Genomic DNA, 27,375 nt, shown 5'->3' on the forward strand with positions numbered 1-27,375 from the left:
GTATGTGAAGCAGTAACCTCAACAGGTTTTCAAGTAAAATGTTTTTTTTGCAGGGGACAGGGAGAAGGAAGGAAGGATTGTTCATTTGCTCTGTCCTGTGTGTACAGAGTTATTTGGGACAAAACAATCCTTCTCTTTGTGGTGATCTTATGAAATGGTTGGATATGCTTTTTTATTAACCTTCTAATAACATGACTGGCAGGTACAACCATTTGCAGACAATATGGTTCACCCAGCACTTTACTGGACCATTTATGCTACACTGTGATATGGGTAATATGGTGGATATAGGCAATTATTATTGCAGCACAAGATAGATCTAGGCTAGGGTTTTTGCCTTTCATTTCCATTTTAAGTGAAAGCAATTCTGTGTCCCTATTAGACCGTCCATGTCAGGAAAAGTTGAGTGTTATACCTTCTCATCATATTTCCTGATTTGTTAGAGTGTTATAATGAAAACTCTCAGAATTTAATGCAGCACTTGAAACTGTGACACTATTCAGAGTTCAAAAAATAATAAAGAATCATGTTCCAGTGGGTGTCATCTGTTATCAACAGCACAATAAAAATGTAGCAACAAGAATAGCGACACTATCCATGTACCTTGCACTTCACTTCAGCTGGTTTGAGTTACTTTCAACTCTTATGTAAAGGATTTAATAGGTGAAAGCATTTTGCTGCTTGTGGTATTTGTTAGAAATGTAATCTGAACTGCTTCAATGGAGGAACACCTGATCAAATTTTCAGTGAACAAGAGACCAACTGTTTCAGTTTTGAAGTCAGCGTTGACTTTTCAGCATGAGAAAACAAAGATGAAGTAGTCCCTTGTTGGGTGTTCGCAAACAGCAGGGTGTAGCTTTCCAAACAGTGTCGGGGCAATGGGATGTGACACTTGAGAGGACATGGTTTGTGGCCATGTGAGACAGGAGGTGTTTTGAAGCTGGGCTGTGTAAATTTCCACACCAAAAAGCTGCACAGCGTTCCTTTGGAGATGTGTGCATAAGACAACAGATGACATATATGCCATACATATCATCTGACAATAATTAAGGGAACATGTTCGCTTTTTTTTGTGTCAAGGTTTTGCAAGATTTGACTGCTGTCCATTGCTTTATTTGCATTTATCATGTGGAGTTGCTCTGTTTTCCTGCACATAGGAAAAATTTATCACGTAAGGGAGCTTTCTGGACTGGTTTTAACCAGGCACACTTGGGTTTGAAGTATGACTTGATGTCTGGTACTAAGTATTGAAAGGGAGGTGTAAAATTGCCTTTCTCCTTTACCCACCTTCCACAGTAAAACAAAAAGAGTTTCTGGTACATTGAGTGCAGTGTGTGGGAGGAAAGGAGAAAACCAAGCAGCTGGAGTGCTTCTTGGAAAAAAAAAAAAAAAAAAGTTATTACTTCAAGTTCCAGAATTTGAGACAATATTCCTTGCATTTGGAATATCATATATAGGAACAATCTGGGATCAATCATTTTGAAACATTATTTTTTATTCATGTGCTTCTGAAGCAAATCTTATCATTTACTGTCTCAGTGTCCATGCATAACCCACATGAGAAAGCATGTACCTTTCCCTGACAGCAATACCCACTGGAGCTTTTTCAGTCCAACTCTAATGCGTTCCTTGCACATAAACTAGTGTGTTTCTTGTTGCTGTGTATAAATACTATCATTGCTGATATTTTTATCTGGAAGTACATTGAATCTTAGTCCTAAAACTAAATATTCTGTGTCATGGAGATTGCTAGTGAGATGAGAGATATTAATGGAAATTATTAGTTTTGGTTTACTGCACCAACAGCAAAGAAACCCCCAAACAAAAACAAAACAAAATCCCCAAACAAACCACAAAACAAAAACCACCCAAACAAACAAACAAAAACCCCAACAAAACAAAAAGAAAACCCAAAACAAAACAACAGTAACAACAAAAAAAACAGTAAAAAAAAGCATAAATCTGGAACTCCTCAGTGGGTTTAGCATTTGTTATTAGTTGGAAAGTGTCTTTGTGTAAATGCTCAAAAACCTGCAGAAAAACAAGACACCTGGAAGCATCAGTGGTATCAGTATCACTTATTTAATGCTACCGTGATATAGCTTGTCAAAGGCCACGGGATGTCATTTGAATTATTGCAAATATTATTCCTATAGAACAGTTGTATCAAGGAGGGTGAAAACTTCTCGTTTCTGGAAAATCAAGTTTGGTCCTCCCCAGTTAGAGGCCAGAGTCAAAACCTCTTCAGCCTCTGAAAAGCAGAGTTAAAATAGAAAAGATGGAAACAGAGGGCCAAGTGGATCAGAGCTCTTGAGAATTTTTTCCCTCCATTGCAAGAGAGTAAACACATTCAAATCTCTGTGTTGCTTATATGGAAAGAATGTGCTGTGTTTCTCATCATTATATTTTTAACAGAAGGTATATGGAAGACTTGTGTTGATTTAGGAAGTAAGATAATTCCTTTTTGGCCATAGGACAGATCTCAGTACTGTTCTGCCAAACAGAACAAGACCCTGGTACGTGATAATCTTTTCTAGGTGATTACGCTTAAGAATGTGAGGATTTTTAATATCAATCTTCTCTAAGGGAGGAAAAAAGTGCTGCAGTGTCAGCATATGGGCCAGAGAACAGGCAGCACAGTCAATTCCATGTCATTCCTGAAGTAAAGAATCCCATATAAAGGGGTTCACTTACTGCAGCAAGCCAAAGGCTCAGACATTGCACAGCAACACAGCACACATTAGTTTAATGCTCTGATTTTAACTTGGGATGATGTATTCAGCCCATTTGTACTTGGAATGATGTGTTTCAACTCCACAGCCCCTTTGTACACCTCATGTGCATCTTGTTCCTTTGGTCATTACTTAAGGGTTCTTTGTGTGTTCATATTGTCTGTGTGGATTTCATGTCTGAAAGTCTATTTGTTTGCAGAGGCAGTACTCCAGATATATCAGTCCTTAGGTGAAATTGTTATAAGACGTAGATATTTATATCATATATGTATTGAAGATTACTAGTTTTTGATTTTTTCTGTACTAAATTACAAACTGGTGCTTTGAATAGTGGTAGAAGTAGAATTCTTAACATAAAACTCCTTGTTAATTAAGATTTTCTAACAAATTGCTAGCTAAAAGTTCATTTGTGAGGTGTTCAAAAGAATACAAATAACATGAGGTTTTTTCCCCTGAATTTTCTAGATTTTTATGAGGTGCTTCATAATTTTTCCTCAGAAGTATCTTTTTCAGAAATATCTTTCTAGATATGAATGTTATAATTGGTAGAAAATGAAACTTAATCCTACCATGTGAAGTTCTCTGGTGTTTTTCTTGCTTCAATGTTCTGGGCAGGCTGACAAAGTGTATGTTGCCCATATTTCTATGCCTGCATTTTGCCAAGTGTACAGTGATGGCATGAAGTGACATGTGAATACACCTGAGAGCCCAGCAGGACAGGTAGCATTGCCATCATATCTGAACCTCTATCCTGCCACTGCTTCTTTTTAAACCTTTTATTAACCTCCCTGGCTGGAGACATAGGGGTAAAAACAAATTCAGATCAGTTTTGTGCTCCTCCCAACACTGAGATGCATGTTTTCAGTGTTGCGTAGCTAAATTCCCAAACATTCCCCACTGATACTAATGGGAATCCCACAGTGAAATCCCTGAATGTTTCCTTGAGCATGTATTCATTAGGACTTCTCCTCCTACCCTCTCTCTCCCACTGCTGTTTCAAATAGAGGGCCAAGAGGTCTCTTGAAGCACAGCAAATGAACAAGGCAAGAGTTAATAGAGACACTGCCTTCTGAGTGACATAACTGTGCAATTATGAAAGTCCTTGTAGAAACATCTTTTGTTTGGTGTGAGAGTCTATAATTTAAAAACTATGGCAAAGAAAGGGCATTTCTTATGTGCCTTGTGTGTTATATGTGAGGATCATTGTGTACTAATTTTGTCAACTATAGACTTGCCAAGGATTTCAGAATCACCTAGGTTTGTTAAATGAAGGAGCAGGCTGTGATGCAGACTGGGACAATGAACATTGTGAGGAAGGTTGCTGTTATGCAGAGAGCACAGTTTGACTTGGGAACAATCCAAATCCTTCCTCTAGCTATCAATAGATTTCAAACAGCAGCTTGTGCTGAATACACACTTATTTATACTAGGAAACCTATAATTTATTAATCCTAGTTATTAAAGTAATACATAGGGTTCTTTGATTGAGGACTGGTGCTGATTCCTAAGAATTATGCAGAGGGAGAACACCTATTATAATGGGTATGAAAATTTTCTCATTGGTATAAAGGAAGAGTTTAGGTGCCCTCCTCTGTATATTCCCATGGCTATGTATGTGGCTATGAGATGGTCAGCATTTTTTGTCCATTGCCACTTAAAGTAGGCGTTATTTTACCTGTTATTCCTTTCCTCAGCAGCACACTTGTTTGAAGGAGTCAGAAGTCTGTGGAGCTTGTCCATGCACAGAATTTTGGGCCCAGGGAGAGCAGCTGCTGACTGTTCTACTGGTTCTGCTTTCAAAGGGCTGTCTCTGCTCCTGTGTTGCAGGTTCATAACTGGAGGTTGTAATCTCTTCTATCACCTCAGCTACTTACTGCCAGAGAAGCCAAAGGCAGCAAGGTTTTGAGCTGTTGTTGTCAGAGTTTTTTTGTCTACATCTCCAGCTTTGTGGAGGTGAAACAGCAGCAAGGGTTTCTTGTATCTGTGTGCACATGGAGTTTAACTACTGGACAGAAAATGTTCTTTATATGTGTTTTGGCTTGAAGGCTGGATGAGGATACCTGTCTGTGGAAAACTGAGTTACTGTAGAGAAACCTGTGCTTGGGGTGAAAAGCCATGTGCACTGTAGCTACTTCACAGCAGCACTTCTTCAGCTTTCTACTTTTAATGGGCAAGCTGTGAGTGTTCTCTCTGCATGTGCTCATTTAAACACAGAGACAGTTGAGGACAAATGGACATGAACTGCTGGCATACTTCAGTGTAGAAAGCAGGAACAACGTACGCTGGGCACAGGTGTCTCAGGACTGGCTGGGCAGCAGTTCCAGCCATCCCAGCAGCCCAGCTGAGCCCCATGGCCATGATGGGGACAGCCTGGGTACAGGAGGGCAGAACCTGTCTGTTGGTGAGGGGAAACAGCCCTAAGAGCCCTGAGGGGAGAGTAGGAGCAGGGAGAGTGGTTACGCTAGGTGTCCCTGCAGGGATCCGCTGCAGCCCCTGAAGACAACATGCTGGAGCAGCAATTTCCCTGCAGCCACTGGAGAGAATATTGTGGATCAGGAATCTGGAGAACCCACACTGGAGCTGGTGGATATTTCCTGAAAGTACTTCAGCCTTTAGACTGGTCACACAGGAGCAGGTCTATCCTGAAGGGCTGCAGCCTGGGCAAAAGATCTCAGTGGAGCAGGGGAACAGGAAGAGTGTGAAGTGGAAGGAGCAGCAGAGAAGAGCTGTTACAGACTGACCAGAGTCCCTATTCCTCATCCCCTCTATGCACTGGGGATTGGCAGTGACTTAAATTTTCTCCAAGCCAACTCTCTTTTTCCAGTGGTGAGAACTGGTAAGTGATGTGTCTTTATCTTGACCTGTAAACTTTTGCATGTTATTTTTTCCCTTTTGACTGTTCCTTGACGAGTTTTGTCAGAAAGGTGAGGTAAATTCTGAGGATGACATTCAGTATTTTAAAACTTTAAATTTTAAACACTGGTAGGTATCCATGCCTTTTCCCTATGTTGGGCAGTCACCACAGAGGAGTCATGGTCCCCCATCCTGGGAGGCCAGGGGGCATTAAGTTTTTTAACACTGAACCAGACTACCAAACCCTACTGTGATTGCTGGCTTGTAAGGTGCAATGCATGTGTTATTTTCTAATGGATGGAGGTTTTCTGTGTTTTCAGGAGGGTGATGGAACTTCAGCGTGTAACAGCAGATCAGAGGTACCTGTCAGCAGCTATCCTTCATTGTTTTGCTGCTTTCATCAGTGGCCCCAGTAGCCCAGACTGACATTGCCTCCCTGAGAGAGTTCACATGTGGTCTGAGAGGGCTGTCATCTTGTTTTTGACATCTTGTCCTTAGACATGTGTTTAGACATTTTGTACTTAAAGGACTTCCTAACTTTGAGTTTTATTTCAAATACAGTGTTTGTTTTCTGTATTTGAGGAGAATTAACCTGAGGTTACAAAACAGTTGGCAAATAAGTGGAGTACAGCTGCGTAGCATGGGCATTGTGTTTGACCACTGTGATGTGCTAAAAGATTACTCAAAATACACTCCATTAAAGGTAGACTCTCAAGTTCAGTGTAAATTAAGAAAATCCAAGTGTGTCCTAGGTGCATCTTTTTAATATGACAAAAATCCTCCTTGATGCAGGTGGGTGTGTTCAGTCCTCTGCCCAGCACTGCTACCTCCTCAGTAATAAAGAGGCAAATACAATGGAAAATTATTACCTTTGTCTCTGGGTCCTGATAATTCAAATATTTAACAGTATCGTAGCATTTCCCAGCCTTCAGATAGAGCCTCTTACTCATCTTGTGATGAAACAACATGTGAAAGGAGATCCATAATTTAGCATGGGGTTGCTTTGGAGCTTGTATCAAATGATAAACCCCAGAGTATTTGCTCTTGGAAATGATCATTTATTGAGGTTTACTTATTGGATGTGCAATAAAAAGGAGAAAAAGTATGTCAAAATCAGCAATTTAGTTCAGCTAACTCAGTAACAGCCACAGCTTATGGTAGGCTGTTGTCTATGTAGGCTGAACATACAACAGGTCAAATACAGCTCATGTAGCGTCACCCAGAGTATCCTGTTCCCAAATAAATGGAAGACAGTAAGTGAAATTAGGTTTATGGTGGGTGGGGTACTGGAAGTTAGAAGTGCTTACAGCACCAGAGCCACTGCGGAGAAATAGACTCTTAATCGTGTGTTTACATGCTTCCACAATCAGTTTAATTAAATTACTGTCGCAAGCGTATAATTCAATTTTAGCTCTTTAGGAGGACTAAGTACAGCCTGAGGAAAGGATGAATTCTGAATAAGAATAAGATGCAACCAAGTAGGAAATTAGGGTTAACATAACCCGAAGATAAGTTTCTTCAAGAGGTAAATGAAGATGAGTTTTTCTCTAGAATAGAAAATGCTTTTAAGTGACAAGGACTTTAGGTAAACATTTTTTATGCATTTTTAGAATAGATTCATGAAAAAAATTCCTGAATGTGATTCCTTAGTGACACTTGAAAGGCTCAGTCATCTTTACATCCATTAATTTAAATAATAAATGAATAATAATATTTTAAAATTAGGAAAATTCCCAAAATAATAGACTAAGTACTGCATGCATACAGGTTATGAATCTACCCCAAAATAACACATTTTTACATATTTTATTAATCAAGTTTTTAAAAGCATAGGCTCTTTACTTATTATGTGTAGCCCAAAAAAATTTCCAGGAAAATCTAAATTAAAAAATGGGATAAAAAATACTATCAGTATTCCCATGTAGGAATGTTTGGCTGAATATTACCATGAAAAATATAATAGTGTAAATCCTTGAGTGAAGAACTTTAATCTGTGTTTCTCTATTGGCGCTCTAATACCAGAGTATTTACAGCTAAACTGGCTAGGCCCTGGACAATGAATTTCCAAGTTTTTAGCACTTCTTGTAATCCAGATATTAAATCATAACTAATTTTTCTTATGAACACTTTTTTTACAAACTTGGTATTTTACATCATCCTACTGCTATTCTCGTGTTGCCCCAAATTTAAGTAACTAATCTTGAATGCTACATTTTTTACCTCTTAAGCTGTTTTTGCTTTTCCACAGAAGATTACAAGCCCAAGCCTGGAAAGCTCTATTTCATCATCAGAGCATTTGGGATTGTTGGAGTTACTAAAATGAAAAAGATCAGGTCAATATTTGTATCAGACCCCCTTATGAAAGCAAAATATTTGACATCTGCATCGTATTAACGCAGTCCAGTTAATGGGAGCTCCTGCAGTGTCTAAGTGAGCTGCAGGTTTCTGGCAGTTCTGCAAGTCAGACTACCTGCTTATTCAAGATCTGAAATTTTAGTTCTGTGGCAATTTGGGGAGTGAAGCCCATAGCACGACCAGAGTTTAAACACGGAGGTCAGAGCCTGAGTGTTGCTTGAAAATTTGGGCCATAATTCAGAAGTGGGAAGATGTAGCAAATAAATACGCCAAATATCATCATAATTAATACTGTTGACATAGCACTGTATATTCGGGGAATTTATAAGAGCTTGAATAAAGGGCTGAGGCTAATAGCATTGCATGCAATGAAAATGCAGAGCAAAAGGTGATCATTTGTAAAGAAAACAGCAATTGAAATTATAGGAGAGGGTGGAAAACTGATGTGACAGGTGATGCTTTTTTAGAATAAGAAACCTTATTCTGAACATAGATGTATTTTTAAACTATTGTCAAATTTCATTTTATGCCAGATATAATTAATCAGATAATTTTTGCTGAAATTTCTTAATTTTACTTTTGTTTCCTCTGCTGGAATGAGGTTAAAAAATTCAGTGCAGTAAAGATTATAAAAGAAGATAAAAAATCTGCCCATGTTTAGAGGTACGTGATTTTATTTTTTTCAATAGAGCACTTGAAATTTATCAGGGTCATTGCTACAAACAAGAAACAGAATCATTTTTCTCTCTCAGTGAACACAGAACATAAAATTACATATTTTCCTTAGAAAACCTGCCTCAAATTTTTCCATGAATACTTGAAGTTTTCTGATATTATCCTCTAACAAAATCTTCAAATTAGCACTAATGTACTTGACATTATGGAGTGGGGTTTTTGAATAGAGGCCATGCTAAGGTTTTTAAAAGGGTCGTACCATAAGAATTATATCACCATTCTGCTGTCTAAAGGCTTCCCTTTTAGCAGTGAAGCTTATTTTTGTGCTGTATGATGTCATAACCCAGATATTTATGGCAGACAATTAAAGGGGGAAATTAATAATTAGCTCACAGATTTACAGTTGCTGAAGTTTGACTTTTAGGTAAAGACAAACACAAAGAAGGTTATTGTTGATAGCTTTTTGTTTTGACAGAGACAGTAACAATGATCTGGGTGGAGAACCATGTTTTAGTTAATATTGCTGAGTTTATTTTTTTTAGTGCTTCTTTTGCTTATTTCTTTTAAATCTACTTTAGAGAATCAAAAGCAGTTTCTTGAGCTTATTTTAAAATATAATTTCAACATTGCTATTTGAATTAATAATAAAATATTATAAAATATCAATCAGCTTTAAAGTAATTTTTATAATGCAATATACAATATAATTTCTGTCACTACAAAAATGTTACTGCATGACTGCATTGATGGGCTGTAATTCAAAGAAATGTATAGTATATAAATGTAAATTAGAAAAAAACCTTTCTTTTTTGTTCTTTTGAGAAGTACTGAATAGAATATTTTGTGAAAAATTATATACAACCAGGCCTGACAAACATGGCCATTGCATTAAAATTCTCCTTGTAAAAAAATTTTTTTCACCTTGCTATCTGTAGTATTATCTTTATCAAATGTAGGAAGATGTAGGGGAAAGCAGGCATCTGTAGGTATTGTTATCTGGATGTTATAAGGAAATTTGGGCTGTTTTGAGTGTCAGATACCTAAGAGATAAAAAAAAATTTAAGAAATGATTATATTAAATGCATAAAAGGAACAGGGTTACAGTATGCATATGTGTTTATTTATATGAAATTGTTTTACAAATCAAGGTACACTATGTTTACAACTCTGCCTGAATTATCTTTCCTCTATTGTTTTTTTTTCTTTAAAAACAATGGAATCTGAAAGACACTCAGATATATTTTGTCAGATTTGGAAAACATGCAGTTCTAATAAGTTGGGTTAAAACCACCTCTGGTCACGAAAAATAGCAGCTTTTCTGGAGAGGTGTCATTGCCTAATTGAAAGTAGGCATTAGAATAGGAAATCAAAATTTTTAAAATATCAACTGGAATTTCTATTCCTTTCTGATTCATCAGTATTTTTGTGCACTCCTAGATGAACATGTTCTAAGCATTCTTAAACTGATAATGGTCTCTAATGCAAAGGCAAAACTTGCAGAACATTGGGCACCAACTGGAAAATGATTTTATTTCATCTACCAGTGGCTGATTACTAACAACACAGATTTACTTTGCCTTCGTGATTAGAATACTTACATGCTTTTTGTAAGCCGTCTACCCAGAATTTATAAATAGGAAAGAAAATAACCCTCGAAAGCCAAACAACTTCTCCTCCTTGTCGCCATATGCTGCATCTTTTCCCTCTAGATTTTGTATACTCTGTGTGCTGAAGAATGGTGTCTTTTCCTTTCATGTTGCTCTGTCGGCGGTCATAACAGCTATTCTCTTCATGAATATGTAAATCCCATGCATAAAATCAGAAAAATTAGCATGGCGATTCCCACTATAGAATGTGCCCAATTATGTCTGCTAATGCGTGGATAGTGATGATTTAATCTTTGGACTATATGAGCGGATTCAGGTACAGTTAGGAGAGCTGTAGTAATTACAGAGGACCCAAACACACAAGCTGGGTGTGTGCACATGCTGGGGGATCATTGGGCTTTAATAGGGACTGGGCATCTGATGCCTGGCTATGATGGAGTGCTCACAGATTCATTTACAGGCGCTTTCTCTGATGGGTAGTGACAAGGGAGAAAAATGCCCTAGGTCTGCAATACCCTTCCCTTACTAACTGACACTCATTTGCATTTGAGTTTTTTTTTCCTCTTTTTTAGCTCCTACTGAATGCTTGCAATTAGAACGGAACGAATAAAAGTTTGGATACATAAAGGGAGAAAAATGGTGACCGTATTTGCTAGGCGTCCTTAACTCACTTGGTTTATCAGCAATGGGTGTTGGAGGGGGGAGGAAGGACATGAAGAAAACAAAACCAAAAAGGCACCACCAGCAATTGATGCATTTTTGTATTTAAATAAGCAGGCGTGCTCATGCATATTTATATGACGTGCATGCCTATGCGCCGCTCTGAGCAGTGGCTCTGCGGCTCGGCTGCAGTAATTAGGCTGATGTAATTATAGCAAAACAAAGCAAGCTTAGGCTGCTGGTGGGTTTTTTTCCCCATACAGTGGGAACATTTAAGACATATGCATATTCCAGCATACAAAAAATGAACCTACACCGCTGTCGGAGGCTAGGAGGACAGTGTGGCCAGTGCACCTATTGTGTCACTGCTGTAGAAAGCAGCTTAGCGATTGGCCACTGTCTGCAGCACATAATACTGACTGGTTATAAAGGACTTGTCTAGAGGAAAGCCTGTAGGTACTCCATTGTCTGGCAAAGTTGATATGACTGCATTCTTTTTGCAGGGGGTCAGACAGCTGAACTGTAAAAGCTGCACAGATTTTTTTTTTTTTGTCTTCTTCCTCGGTGTCTCTGTCTCTTCCATACAGCATTTTTCTTTCATGCCCTGTCTCAGTTTGCATAGTTAAAGAGAATGCTAATTAAGATCCCTTGCCTTAACCTGAAAATAGTGACTTGGATGTAAATAGAAAACTGGCAATAGTTTAAAATATTCTTGCGTAGCATCAAGATATCAGTTACCATCCTAGGGGAAAAAAGGAAGAATTATTTTTTTTTGTAATCAAGGTAAACAAAGAAGAGTTGTTGCTTGTCTTTCTTCCTTTCTTTCATTTTTTTCCTTTTTTTTTTCCTTTTTTTCTTTTTTTTTAAACCGATGATGCTATACTATTGCAAGTCAGATAATATTTTATTTCAGAAAGCGTGCTAGCTACATAATTTAAAAGTCCACAAATCAGTTGCAATTTAGTGCTTATTAATCCTTCTTAGGATGTAATTCGGTGAAAGAACTGCTTTAAAAAAAATTCTTTTCTGTATTATAGACGGATCTAACAACGCAGTCTGGGCTCCGTGCCAAAGGCTGGTATTTCACAGCAGCGACCGCCTTACAGATGAGCTGTGGGAAGCAGGAGGGAGACTCTCTTAGGGTGCCACTACTATGGAGACACAGCTGGGCTGAACAAGATTTGCTTCAAACAACAACAAGAGAGACAGAAAGAGTCTGGTTCGACCGCTGCCCAAGCAGGCAGTAACCAGAAGAGCTAGCAGCCAATCCGGCCATGCTGCACTGTTCGAAACCAGCTCTACATCCCAGCCAATCAGTGACATCACTGGTGAGAAACTCATTTACATCATGCCGTAATGAACTTTGTTTAACGTAGCCTTTTTTCTTTTCTTTTTTTTTTTTCCCTCACAGAGATTAGGTCCTCCATTAATTATTCTGCCAGCATAATTTGAATCGCTATGCAAAACGATGGCTACAATTTCTTGATTTTTTTTTAACTGTGTGCTGTCTCTGCAGGTAACCATGGGCATTGTTCCATTTTTTTTTCTGTTGGCCCCATAAAACCTTTAAAAGTGTCTTTAATTGTTAATATTGTGCATATATTTTTCTTTCATGTATGTTTACTTCCTCGTAGTCCTTACTTAATGTGGTACTGCTTCCTCCAGTTATAGCCTGAGATTGCCTTTAAGTGTCTTGGAAGGTAAAAAAGGGTGTTGCTGCAGCATTGGGTTTGCATCTTTAGCTGCCATCACGGTCTAAGTACTTATTCTAATGCTTCAGAAATAATTTCGCTGTGGCCGTTTTACATATCTGGCTTTCTCGAAAGGTTCTTACATGCATCTGTTACAACTGAGTAAAGTTCAGTACTGTTATATTTCATTCTTCACCACTTTCAGCCAAGTTGTCATTTTATTAATGAATAGAACTGAGATAATTTCTGAACAAATTTCACCCCCTTCCTTCCACCTCGACACAATGCACCTGATTTGCATCCATTTACCAGAATAACTGAATACAAGAGCCAGTATGAAAGGAAGTCAAGGGAGAGCTTGCATACTGCTTCAGGGTATGTTGCAGCAAAGCGAAATATAGAATTTTTGTTTAGAATGTGCTTAATCTGCACAGAAAATATTAGATTGTAGGTTGAAACACTCTGATCTAGCCAGCTTTTCATATTAGGAAATACGTTTGGTGTGGGGGGTTCGAATGTTTTGGGGTTTTTTTTTTTCTTTAATAATAAATGTGCACATTTTCTTGAGATGTGTTCAATTATAAGTGGAAAACATTTGGGCAAGCCAACATTGTGTTGAACATTTGGATTTAGTTCTTTGTGGGTAAAGTAATTTGTTGTGCGAACAATTTAAAATCAGCTCAGGATACTGTGGAATGCAGAGATTTCAGACTGCATAATCTAGTGAGGCAAGGTTTTGCTCTTCAGTATTCTAATAGCCAAAACAGAATCAGATGAGAGACAAATTCAATATTGTGTTATTAAATTAAAGCTATATCTGTTGCTAGTGGGCTTCAAGATGTCAAGTCTTTCATAGAGAGCAAAATTTTATTTTAAGAAGTAGCCCAAAATAGAATTTTTGTTACAACATGATAACTTCCCCTCTCCTCACACACAATAATCTACAATTTGTTTACGGTGCTTCAATTATATATTGTTCCTTCTAGTCACTTTGAAAATACAGAGGATTTAAGCACTAAACCATAGCTCTTTCAATGCATGATGCATTCCATCATCCCATCATCAGTATTCTGCGTGCGGCTGTCCTGATTCAGCCACTGGCTCCCCTGCTGCAGATCCTGTAATTTGAATCATGCGTAATAATATATTATCCTACTGGGGGCCTTCTTTCAGTAGGAGAGTGGTTTTATACCTTCTGCTCTAAGAGAACTGTTGGCTTCTTGCCATCCTGTAGCCATTATTCACAGAGGCAATCAAGATAGTCTTCCTTAAGGAATAACATCTGCACAACTGTATGTGCCAGAAATATGAAGCCTCCCCTCATGTTATAAATTTGGTTTTCTTGGGAGCAGGAATACTAAAGCAGAAAAGCTGGACATTAACAGGAATTCGTCAAAAGTGTGTTGAATGTGCCATGTGCTGAAATCCAGGCTGTGAGGACATTTGGACTGGCTAAGGGAGGCAGAGGAGAAGAAAATAGAAGCTGTGGCTATTCTGTGATTTTTGATAATATTGAATCCGTCTTATGTTTTTGACTTAGGTGATGATTAGTGCAGTATTAAAAATCTGGTGTTTGCCTTGCTGACAAGGTAATTTTCTAACTAGGATGTTGATGGGATGGTGTCTGCTGGGACTGGAGTTGCATTTCCCAGGTTGAGAATTTTACCTGATTTAATGCATTCAACAAGATACAGTGTCAGTAGTGAATGAAAAAACAGATACCAAAACAGATCAAGACATGTAGAAAATAGGAACACTTCATAATGAAGTAGGAAATCTCAGAAATGCAACATCTGAAAACACAAGTTGTGTTCATACAACATGAGTTGTATCTGTTGGTTAAAGCTCTGCAGGGCATCTAAAGGTGAGGGAAAACAGCTGCTTAGGGCAGAGAAAGAAACCCCAGATTTGTGCAAGTCTTTCAGCTATAGTGTGTGCACTGCTGCCATATGTAGCAGATACACCAGCCCCAGGGCCTACAATTTTCTTTTGTTCACATAAATATCACCCCTAAAACACAAGCAAAATATCCTGAGATCCTATTTTTACAGATATTCTTTTTGTGTAAGCATGTAGAGACATGATGTTTTCTGTTCTGTACAAACTGTTTGACCATTCCTGTTAAAGATAACAAATTTGTCATTTTTGATTTAGGGAAGAGAGAGGGGAAGTACTGGGGAGAGAAAGAAGCAAAATTTGATTTAGCATGTTTATCTCATCCTGAAGCTTACATATTTTTCATTGAACAGCAGCAATACAACTGCAGCAAATAATTCTACCCAAGACATGTTTATTTCAGTATTGCTGAGGTGTTTATAGCAGGGGAGGCTCTTCTTGTTATCATCACCTCTTGTTTTACCTTCTGGAAGACAGAAGTAAAGTCTGTAACCTGGCTGCAAATCAAAAGTGCTAATATTTGGGAACTGAAGTTCTTCAGAGATTATAGGAATGATAATCAAATAGGGCTCACCTGGTGGCTGACTTTTAAAGAATCTTCTTAGAGGGAAGACCCTCAACACCTGAATAATCAGTCATATTGAAAATACTATACAAAAAGATCAGAATTTTTAAAATAAACAGGGGAATTCCACAGTAATGTGGCTTAGAAATAAGATAAAATTGCAAATAAGACAACCAGGTTGGTGTCTGCATCTTACTTCCTGACTCGTTCCATCTAGAAGAGAGGAAGAGAGCTTCCTAGGCCATTGATGCTCCATTGAAGAACATCCTCCATACAGTTATTAAGATTCAGTAATAGGGATCAATAGGAAAAACAATACAAAAAAATAATGATTTGATGAATCACAGGAAGGCAAATCACCTTCATGACAGCTGAACTCTGACATGAGAAAACAGACTAAGCAGAAAATGGTATTTGCCATAGTTCAAACTACTTAGGAGTTATGTCATTCTGAAGGATGAGCCAGAAAATAACAGCCCCTGGAAATTATGATGCATTTCTTTTCTACTTCTGTGAACAAATACATTGTACTTGAGTCTGTTCTTCTGTGGTAGTTTTCGGCTTTCTGATGAAAGTTCTAACAAAAAGTCCATTCCACAGACTTCGCCTTTCAAAAAGCTATTATTTCAATAGCTGATGTTTCCAAGTAGGATATTTACATGAAGAGGATATGGACATTTAAATTTGTTTTCTGCCGTGGCTTAGTGTATAAGCAACCTAGTTTTGACAATTCAAGCTATAAAATTTATAAGGAAAACAATGAGACTGGACAGCAGAGGTGACACTAATAGTGAATTACTGTATGTTAATTTAATAGTGAATTACTGTATGTTAACTTAATAGTGAATTACTGTATGTTAATTTTTATGTAATATCAATTTTTTGTACTTTATGAGAAGGTTCCTCTTTTCTCAAATAGTCAATATTTAAACAACTGGTTTCATTAAATAATTTTTTTAGAATTAAGGGTGACAATTCTAGGAAAACACACTGTCATGGTTTAACCCCAGCCGGCATCCAAGCACCACACTGATGCTTGCTCACCCCCCAACCAGTGGGATGGGGGAGAGAATCAGAAGTGTAAAAGTGAGAAATATTGTGGCTGAGGTAAAGGCAGTTATAGGTAATAAAAAACACACACAAGTAAAACAAAACAAGGAATCCTTTCACTGCTTCCCATGGCAGGCAGGTCTTCATCACTTCCGGGAAAGCAGGGCTCCATCATGTGTAATGGTGACTTGGAAAGACAAATATCATCACTCTGAACATCCTTCCCTCCCGCCTTCTTCCCCCAGGTTTGTCAGCAGAAAATGACTCCGTATGATCTGGGATATCCCTTTGGTCAGTTGGGATCAGCTCCCAACTCCTTGTGCACGCCTAGCCCACTCACAGGTGGGGTCATGTGAGAGACAGAAAAGGCCCTGACTCTCTGATCACTGCTCAGTGATAGCAAAAACAGTTGATAACACTGTTTCCATCACAAATCCAAAACACAGCCCCACACCAGCCAGAATGAAGGAAATGAGCTCTACCCCAGCCAAACTCAGAACATGCTCTAAGGAATCAGTGACACTGCTACCCTTTAAAAGGGCTGCACATCTGCTCTTTCTGCAACACGCAATGCTGAATTGGCTTCAATACTCCATATAAATCAAGACTAAAATACCCTGTATATATTTATCTAAAGGCAAAGGATATTGAGCTATCTGGCTTCTTTTACAGTCTACAGGAAAAGGGTAGAAATGGTAGAAATCTTATAAGAATGTCTGCATTGCTGAGTTTTGTCCAAAAATCTAGAAATACTTATATATAGGTGTATATATATTTCACTTGGGCATATAAATATTCTACATTACTGAGATACATACTTGTCTAAGACTGTGTAGGAAAGAACTTATTTATGGGGTACTTTAATATTGAATCAAAATATGATCTTGGGTAAACAAGGTCAGTTGCTATTTTACTGTGACACCAGCTTTTCTCACTTTAAATTAGGTTGTGGGAAATGGAGTGTGATGGCTCTTCTCTGTATGAGAAAAAGCCTGGAAGGGACCCAAAACTGTTTTCTGGAAGCAAGTACAGAAAGATTAGTGAATATAGATATGGGAGTCATCAGTTGTTCAAGGACAGTCCTACAATATTTTAACGGCATCAGAAAAGGGGCTCTTTCTTGGCCTAAATGCTGCCCTGAAATGTCTTTATTTTCCTGGTGGCTGCTGGGAGGGGAGGTGAGCAGTGCCTGCTGCACTACGTCACCCTGAAGGCCCTCAGACAGGGGCTTTGATGTGCAAGGCAGCAAACTGCTGACTTCTGGGGTTGTGTTTTTATTTCTTCATGCAGTTGTTTCATTTTTCATGTTACATGTCAGTGCTGTATTGTTTTTAGTGGAAATTTTGGAATCTAGGCATGTTTTATTAATGCACCTAGTTTTCCATTTTATTCCTGCATTTAAGTGAAAGGAGAAAACAACTTTTTATAAAAAAATCCTTAATGTAATAAATTTAAGGCAACTGTTTTCACCAAGGGAGCTTGAGCTCTGTGTCACTATCCAGCAATTATAAAATTAAGCTCTAAGAATTTGTTATGAAAACTATCACGTAATGTTTTTGGAAACTGTCTTTAGAAAGATTAAAAAAGTCACACTGAGTGAAGTGAAAATCATAGAAGAGTACCATGATTTATGACAGCTTATGTATGTGACCTCATTTGAGTTCATGGAGCAATGGAAGCTGTCTCTGAAGGACAAAAGTAGAGAAATATCTTTGCCAAATTCATAGGCTGGATGGCTGCATCAAGGAGAGTTGGAGTTTTAACATGAATGAAGAAGTCCAAAACGGCCAATGACATAGACATTTTAAAAACCCCCTTAGATTGGCAAGATAATTATTAAAAAATATTCAGGTAATACTCAGGTAACTCAGACAATTTGTAACCACAGAAAGCAGACCAAAGAAGCATGGAAAGAAGGGTACAGTTCTTATTAACTATCAGCTGCAACATGGACCAAGTTACCTTGGTAGTGGAAGCAGACTTGCTTTGTTAACAAAGCATGAACTAACTTACCTTTGCAGCCAGCTAATTAGTAGGGTAGATACCTCATGTAGCTGAGATAAATTCAATTTCACCAGATGGCTCTGCGTTGTGCAGTATGTATCCAAAATGGCTAAACAGAGGGTCGCAAAAGCCAAAATTATCTTGAAAGTCAAAAAGTAACCCTCAGTCTTGCAATTCCAATCTAGCATCAAAGTGGTTGAAATGAGGAGGAATTTTCTTCACAAATCCTACATTTTATAAATATTTTATATGACATGCAAAGACTTTCTATTTTGGCTGGTAATGTCCCAGTTCTAGCAGAGGATACAATTTGTGCAGAATTTTACTTAGAAGAAAAAAGTGGAGGACATTAACTTTGATGGCAGAAAGCTGGCACTGAACCACTAAGGAACTTAACTGTGCTGCAAGTAGCTATGAGTATAATGTCATTGTTTTGAAATCTATTGCTAAACATATCAAAAGCTGTTTTTACACTAGTTGAATTCTTGATGTTTAATGTTTTCATAGCTGGAAACAAGTTTAAGTATGTATGGAAATAGAAAAATGCCCTGATCATAACCTGCTCAGTATCTCAGAAGTGTAATCAAGTCTTCTTGTTCACAGCAAAGATAAATTAATATTTTTGTCTCCAGATCTGTTCTTCTGTTGGTAGTTTGCAGGTCTCTGAGAGGAACAAGAAGCTTTGGGCTAAGGTAGCAACATGAGGATGACTGACCTCTAATATGGGGTTGTAGCAAGGAAGCCAGGCTTGCCTTCTCCTGCTTGATCCTTGGGATTAAATTTTGCCCAGCCACTAAGAAATCTGAGGGATTATTCTTTTATATACATCAAAAAAGAGACACAGATTATGGGGCTGTCATGCTTTGAAGAGAGGCCTAGTGGCGATAAGAAACATATTTAAAACATTTTGGGCTTTCCAGGGAAGGTGGAGTGGTGTTTGGTTCTACTAGTGTTGGTATGAGGACAAACCTAGAAGACCTGTCCTGAAAAATACACTGTAGTTGATTTGTGACCATTTTAATGCCTCGGATCTAGTCTGTAGAATTTGTGATGTTTTACACCTGGTAGAGTGGGTGGGGAATTTATAGTTGTGCAATAAAAATTGCTGTTTCTGTAAAACCTGAGATAGCTTTGTGTGATGTTTGTTACCAAAAGTTTTTGAGTGTAACGCAGGTATGGAATGGAAAAATTATATTTCATCCCAGGTCAAGTCTTCTCAAAACAAATTAAAAAATCATCTAATAGAAACTTTAATCTGGACAGACAAAAGTGCACATAGAAAGTTCTATTTTAGTATGTCATATTATCAGAAGAGCAGTTGAGCTTGTGTTCTCCTTTATGATCCATGATCAAAACAAGGAACAGGAGATATATTTTACACATGCACAAAAAGTCTGTATGTATACAATAGAAAATTTCACCTTAGGATACTCCTGGCTACAAAAATGATCTTTTTTCCAAAAATTTCCTTTCTTCAAAGAGTGTTCAGTCAAATTTGTAGATGAAAAAACCTGTGAAGAACTGTTAAACACATTGATATTACCTCTAACTCAGGAAATCTCTGACATGTGAATTGCTGCAGACTAGGAAGTTATAGCAGGGGAGTATCACTGTGTTTGTATGACCTTAGTTTTTTCTCTTAGGCATACATTTAAATTTTCCTTAGTGCCATCTTCAGGAATCAATTGACTTTAGCTATAATAAATAAAATACAGTTGAGCAGATGGTATATGCAGGAAACCAAAAACAGCTCGCCACTAAATTGTTCTTTTTAGGGAATTTTGATGGTGCATAAAATAAAGTGGAATCACTGATGTCAATTAAAACAAGATATTTTGGTTCTTGAATGTTCAGAGGTGTTTACAATTTATCAGCAAAGCTGAAATATTTCTGCATTTTTAAATCCTTTTGGAATGTCCCATTCTTTAATTTGCCATACTTTGACCATCTTGGCAATGAAAGAAAATCCAAAATCCATACAACTTGCTATGTAAAAATTTCTTATGTTGAGAATTTTCAACAGGCTTCTGTATTGGGGATGCTGACTTTTCCTAAAGCCTGCCCATCAAATACCTATGAAACAACCACTGTGTGTGTAAAATAGCTTCTTCTTAGGTTCCCATTAATTTCTCCCAGGAAATTTATATTCTATGGCTGTTTCCTGTAGATTACTTCAATTAGTGAAAGACTTTTAGTGAGAGGCAGTTATAATGCTTTGGATCTTTAAGTTATTAACACATAATTCATGGTAATACATGCAAAATCTTGACAATGATGTAGATTTACTGTCCAAGCAGAATGGGCTAAGTACATATTTTTAGTGAAAACTCTCATTGTTAAACCAGCTGCTTTAATTGGTCTACAAAACTGAAATTATTTCCCTTTGTTTCTTATTCTGCAAAATATGGGCATAGAATTAAGACTATAATAATGATGATTGCCATGCTGAAAAAAAAATTACATTGTAAACAACACCCAAGCACTACTTAAAGCTGAAAACAAGGATATAAGGAATGACAATCTGTTCATGTTTTGTAACAAAATGTATCTCCACTTAAGTCACTGAAAACCAACAAAATGCTAAGTGTAGTTGCCACAATTTTTAGAAGGTAACAATGATCAGAGAGGTCTGGAAAATTCTGGGGTTTAATGTTTCTGTGGAGATGTTTCTAAATACTCAACACTGTGTCATTGTAAATAATTATAATAATTGCATTTTCAAATTGTTTCGTGAATTCTTTTTGAAGACAGTCTGGTTCTCCTTCCAATCCAAATTTGGAAACCAACATCAACATGAATGTTGATGTGATCATTATGTTGATAGAGTTACATAATTTGAGTATGCATTTTCATTTTCTGGCATATATGTGAAACTATATTTGTGTCTTTTCTAAAAAAATTTGACTTAACTGACTACATAAAGTCCTGCCCCACAACTGCATTTTCCTGTGCCATTCTAATACATATCTGAGACAGTCTGGGATTTTATTGCATTATCAGTCATTTTCCCTGCAGGGGACAATGATGATCACCTGCTCCTTATTGGCCTGTGTAGATGCTGTGAGATATTTGAGGCAAAACTTGCCTTCCTGTGCTGCATGTTTGTTCAGAGCCCAGGGCAGGGGCCAGGGGAGCGTCCAGGGGTTCACACACTGCAAGTCACACCTACAGTGCTGTCAAGGGAAATGGGCACAGTAGTTGGAGAAATGTGGTAAAGAATGTTATTTCCAAAACTCTGCCTACTTTACTTGGTGCTTCTGGCAGACGGTCTTTTAGAACCACAGCTATGACAGGGTGTGGAGACAGCCTGGAATGCCAGCCCAAACAATGACTGAGCAGTCACTCTGATCCCTGTCCCTTGTCTGAAGTCAGAGGTCTCCAGCTGCACATGATCAGGTGTTGGGAGCAGTGGGTATGTGAGACATTGTGTCATTAGAGTTCTGTGTGTGGCCTAAATGACAATATTTCCTTCCTTCTTTAATTTACCTGCTCAGCCTCTTTTTAGCATTGTTTCTTTTATGCCACTGTCTGTGGAATACAGAAATATATGTCCTCACTAAAATATGTCTCTAAGAGAGAGCTGGGTACAAACTTTGTGCACCTTACAACCAGTTGCCTCAAAACCCTAATGGTTAGGCTCTCTACCTAGTAGATACATTATTCCTTTTCTCTCATTTCTTTGAATAGTTCCTGCTACCTGTACTGCTCGTTATTAGTGTGACTTATTAATATTTTTCAAAGAGGTCTTTGTAACTTTCAACTCCTCATGCCTTCCTACCAATGCAATTATTTTAATCTTGATATTCATTGTAGCAATCAGAGCAATATCTTGACATCACTGCACACCTAAAGGAATCAGGAGCTTGTATTGTCGCTCAACAATTATTTAGACAAAAATCCTGTCCAAAAGAAAAAAAAAAAAAAGAGAAGTAAAAAAGAAATAAAAGTAATGCAGTGCAGTGTGTTAAGAACAGGATGTTAAGGGTTGGAATGGATCTTAAAACTCGTGGAGTTTGAAACCCCCTGCCACAGGCAGGGACATCTTCCACTATCCCTGGTTGCTCAAAGCGCCAGCACCATCCAACCTGGCCTTGAGCACTTCCAGGGATGGGACAGCCACAGCTGCTCTGGGCAACCTGTGCCAGTGCTTCACCACCCCCACAGGGAAGAATTTCTTCCTAATATTTAGCTGAAATTTTATATTTTTCATTTCAGACCCACTGCTGAAGCCCCTGATGAAGCCCCTCTCCACCTTTCCTGTAGACCCCTTCAGATACTCCAGGGTTGCTATCAGGTCTCCATACAGTCTAAATATTTATGTTACAGCAAACTCTCTCAGTTTCAGTACATAAATCCGACTTTATTACTTTAAAATGTGGACATTTTCTGGTTGTTCAACTTTAACATTGTACAAGAACATGTAGATTCTTCTCCACAATCATGTTAATAATTTGTCCCTATAAGTGGTGTTATTTTGTTCTATTCAAAGTCTCTTAAAAATACACTACAATAAAAGTTAATAAACACTTTTCCTAAGTTCAAGGATGTAAATCAAGGATGTTTGACTCACAGTGCTGAAGGACACAGAATCACCTGTAATCAAAGATCTCTCTGTTTATCTGAACTCTTCTATTTTTTGATCTATGTTAGTCAAGTGCACTCTGAAAAAGTGGTACAGATATATAGAGAGCATTACTTTGAAGAATACAACTAGTCATAAACAAAGACATCCTTTACCACATTGGGAAAGGAGGGAATGGAAAATACAGGACTGATTTTTAAGAGATTACCTTTTGAGATATTCAATTTATCAGCTCTTTTCCAACTTTTATGTACAGCTAGTGAACTAGACAATTTGCTCTCTCTCTTCTTTGTATTCAGCATATTTTGAACTTTGATAATAGCAAGTTTATTTCCCATTGTACTTGAAACAATTCAGTCCATTAGTTCTGTCCTCCCTATTGGTGGATCATTTCAGCAAGTCTCTCAGTGTGCATTTTCACTTTGATCATGCCCTTCCCATCCAGTTTAAGGGAATTAGATGAATTCTCAAGGGAGCTCAAGCAACTTTTCAGATTGGTTTTCTTGAGGTAATTCACTCATTGGTGAAAAAATGGAGCACCAATCAGGAAATATAGGAGCATACTCAGATTCCTTTTTCACTGGGATAATCCCTGAAAATAAAGCCTTGTATGATGTAAATTCATGCAGAATCATAGAGCTAAGTGCATCTAGTAAGCAACAGGCAGCAAGACAGCTCAGGAAAAAGTGTATTTACTGCAGGCAAAGGTCCTGTGAATTGTTTACTTAATATGAAACAATCTAAGTGGGCTCCAAGGAAATGTTTAAAAGAAAGAGGATTTTGTCACAAGTCAGTTTGAAAGGGCTTGGTGGGGGGGTTTATTCCATCTCTTTGACCTGATAATTTGAAGTATCAGCAACCTCTTTCCATATGGAAATCTCAGTGTTACAAGTTTTCTCCAGTACCTGAGTTAACTTCTGTTGAGCTAGTTCTACATTTTAAACTTGCAAGAATTCCCACTCCTTTCTTGTTTTCCAGACAGAAGCGTGCCTCCAGCTTCTATAATTTACCCCCCCCTTCATAAGTTGCAATATTCCTTGCTGCATAGATAACCTGAATGTTTCTTTTTTTTTCTACTTAACCCTGATAGACAGCTTAAGCTGTTGCTTATCCTGTGTATTTTTGGCCAGATGCTAGAAATCCTGATAAAATACCACATCTAGAATCTCTGAAAAATAATGAGTGAATGTGCTATTCTAGTGGTGTGCTTTGCCACTTTATGTGGATAAAACACTTTAAAGGACCTAAAGGACTTCCGCTGGTTGCACAGACCACACTTGCATGATAAAAAATAAGCTTTGTGTTTAACTTTATTGAAAGAATTAACATATATTTGGTATTCACTAATATCTATTCCAACTCCTGTTTCTCTGAATAATGATTCAGTTGCATCCCTTCTGTCCAAATTTGGGACTCTTGGGACCTTGGAAAATGAAACATTCTTTAAAGGAATTATCAAAGAATCCCAGAATGGTTTACATTGGAAGAGACCTTAAAAATCATCTCATTCCAACCCCCTGCCATGGGCTGGGGCACCTTCCACTAGACCAGGCTGCTCAGAGCCCCATCCTGCCTGGCCTTGAACACTACCAGGGATTACCTCAGTTTTGTTTTAAACTCTCTTGTCAACTCTCTGCCTCACAGTGATGTTTGAAAAAGTAGTTCCATTTGTGTGGTAACCTCAAATGTATTCAGTGACTGTTTATTACAGTAACACACAACAGACATCTGTTAGGAGGGAGAAACCAGTGCATTTTGCTGAATTAGCTGTTGGATTTGCCTGGCCCAATGAGACAGGAAGCTTCAGTACCACTTGTGAGAATGCTGGGAAGTGCTATTTAGAAAAACAAGCTCATTTTCTCAGCTGTTACGTGGCTGTATGTAATCTTTATAGCAGCACCTCAATACATTAATGACTTTCACAGATAAGTTTATTTCTTTGGTTTTATTACAAAGATAATGCAACCTGTTAACTGTACAGTGGTGAGTTGCTTTGATCAGTGATGAGTTTTAGAGAGAACACCAGGTATTGCCATTTTCTGTTAGAGGAAGATTGCTATTTTTGCTTGTGCCTCTAGTTTGTCTTGTCTCTTTATTTATTTTGTGTTTTTATTGTTATGTTATACCTGTTATGAACAATTTTGTGAATAAGGACCAGCCTTAAACAGTGTCTTCATGTAGATTTTTATGGTCATGTATAAAAAAACATTGTGTCTAGCTTCTGCATTAAAAGTTACAGTATATTGAGAAAAGATACTTGAAATATGATTTTTGTGTGTATGTATTTATAATATTTATGTTCTTCAATAGTATTTAAGGAAAGTACAAATTAAGTAAACTCTGATATTGAAGATAGGAAATTTGCTAATTCTGTTTGGCAGTGTAGGATGAATGTATGTTGTTAGGGGAATCACAGTCAATAGTTCTGTGATTTGTTGGTTTGGTTTTTTATTTACTGAAAATAGACTACGAATAAACAGTTTAAACTTGACTTGTTCCAGGAGACAAGTGGAAAGCCAGTGAACACCTGCATTGGTTTTATACAAAAACCCAATCAGAATCCTGTTTGGCATGCACACTCTGTATGAGTTTTATGCAATGCTAAGAACTTCTTAGTTCCCATTTCCTGATTTGCTCAGTAGTACAAAGCACTGTCTTGATCTGTTTTCTGTGAACATAGTACTTGAAACCTTTCACACAAGCATTTTCCTGGCCTACGTTGGCCTAGAAAAGGAAGAAACCTAGAAATTATTAGGAACATTTGAAAAATCTTCCAGCCTGAGAGAAAACACTGTGCTTATAGAGAACTTACTGAAAAACCTAAAAAACCCCAAACTATGATGAGCTGCAGAAATTAGTTGAAAAGATGCTTAGAGAAAATATGGGGAAAAAAAGCCAGGGCAATGCCTGTGTGTAACTTGCTCAACTTTTCCCTCCCAAAAAGAAAGAAACAATCAAAAATTCTATGCAAAAAGTTCTTGAAATTTTAAGGAAAAAATTTGGCCTAATTTAAAATATTTGGGTGTTTTTATAGATATTAGATAGCAAGGTTATGAGAATCTTTACCAGAGTCACATTTAATTAATTAATTAATTGACATGTTTCTTCTTTCAGCTTTTTTATTTAATCAGAAATTGAATGTATCTTGTTCAGTTCTGTTCTGTAGAGGCTAAAATGTGAAGGGAATTCTAGCCCTATCAGACACCTCTGTATAAGATAATATAGAAGATTTATCACCATATCTTTTTATGGCTAGTAATTCAGTGATGAAAAGGATATATTCTTTCAAAAAGAGTCGAAAGTATTTCTCTTATGGCACTGTGCAGCATTTCAGATGAAGCACGAATAATTGTGATGGGTAAATGGATGCAGGAAGATTGGGAAAAGTGGCTGAGTTTGTGTAATCCTTTGCATTGATGTCTCAGACAGGGTCTGTGTGGCTGCCTATCTAATGTTTTTGGGGAGTGGTTTTGTTGAGTTTTAATGCTCTTAGGAAGATGGACCATGGAATAGCAGAACTCCTGTGCAGGAGACAGTTTCATTTATAAAGAGCAAACCACTGTAATGAGAAAGTTAGACTCCAAGGCCTCTTCTATACACAGATCTGTCACAGGTAGATTTGTGGATTAAAATTAAGTATTTCTACATGTGGAAGTAGTGTCATTTTCTATAAGAACTTTGACTTCTGGCTTCCTTGTTCTTTCCATTCTAGTGGGAAAACCCAGTGTTCACACTTACATTGAATCCCTCTTGGAAAGTTCAACATACTGCAAAGCAGCTTCTGGCTAGTGAAGTTTCGGTTGTCATATAAGAGAGTGAAATTGGTTGAGGTCAAAAGGCAAATTCAACTTTCTGCAGCAAAGCTTTTTTGGTCTGATGGCTGTTGAGGATATGAGCACAGCTTTCCCTTGAAGTGAATATTGAAGCAAGAGATGTCTTCTAGCCAAAAATATCCACAGGACCTTCACCAATATGCTTTTATTTTGTGACTTTGTTTCGTGGCTTGTTTGTATTTAAAATCTTCTGTGAATGTAACATTTCTATTTTGTACAGCAAAAAAAAGGTAAAGGAATGGGGAATATTAAATGCAGAAAAGTGATTTGATAGGAAAATGATTACTGAGTAACAAAGAAAAAGGGTTTGGGAAGAGATAAAAAGACAAATATCCACCAGAAAGCAGAGCTACTAGCAAAGAAATAATGTCACAGTTGGAAGTAGTACAATTATTAATTTACATTGTTTTGGAAGTTGTTTCCATAGATTTTATCATAAATTCTCCTAATGCACTGTGATTCTGCTGTTTTCACTACAGTCTCTGGCTCTAATTAAAGCAAGGACATTTGATTTTGGAACGTGATTGTTACCTTGGAGCTGTTCTTCTGGACTCTGTTAATGGTTTATCAAAACCTTCTTTGTGCTGCATTTTGCAAGAAATCTTGCGGGAAGCTGTTCCTTGTTATGGGATTTTGGCATCTGTTCTTCATACGCAGGAGCAAAAAGTGCTGAGACCATGAAAGGAAGCTGGCAGTCAGGTTAGGTAGATGGGAGGGAGACACGTTTTTCTCATATAAAGAACATCCCTCTTTTCCTCTGTGTGCAACACGCAGACATTGCTGGCAGGAAAATGGATGTTTCAGCAAGGCACCCAAGGGCTCTCTGTCTCTGGGGGCACAAAATTACCTTCTTATGTTCTACAGGTGGCTCC

The 27,375-nt window shown here is 37.7% G+C and overlaps 1 protein-coding gene across 2 annotated transcripts in view; it reads left to right on the top strand.

Annotated features, from left to right (window-relative positions):
* Positions 1–11,347: 11,347 nt before the first annotated feature.
* The window catches only part of LOC119704257, a 279,500-nt gene continuing 263,472 nt past the window's right edge, over positions 11,348–27,375 (top strand). The window contains exons 1-2 of one of the 2 annotated variants that reach the window (XR_005257894.1): positions 11,348–11,665; positions 11,920–12,210. The gene's annotated coding sequence lies outside the window, so the exon portion shown is untranslated. Of the gene's footprint in view, positions 12,211–27,375 lie in introns of both variants that reach the window. The other variant, XR_005257893.1, reaches the window with a different exon arrangement.

Source organism: Motacilla alba, chromosome 1, assembly GCF_015832195.1.
Source record: "Motacilla alba alba isolate MOTALB_02 chromosome 1, Motacilla_alba_V1.0_pri, whole genome shotgun sequence".
Lineage (NCBI taxonomy): Eukaryota > Metazoa > Chordata > Aves > Passeriformes > Motacillidae > Motacilla > Motacilla alba.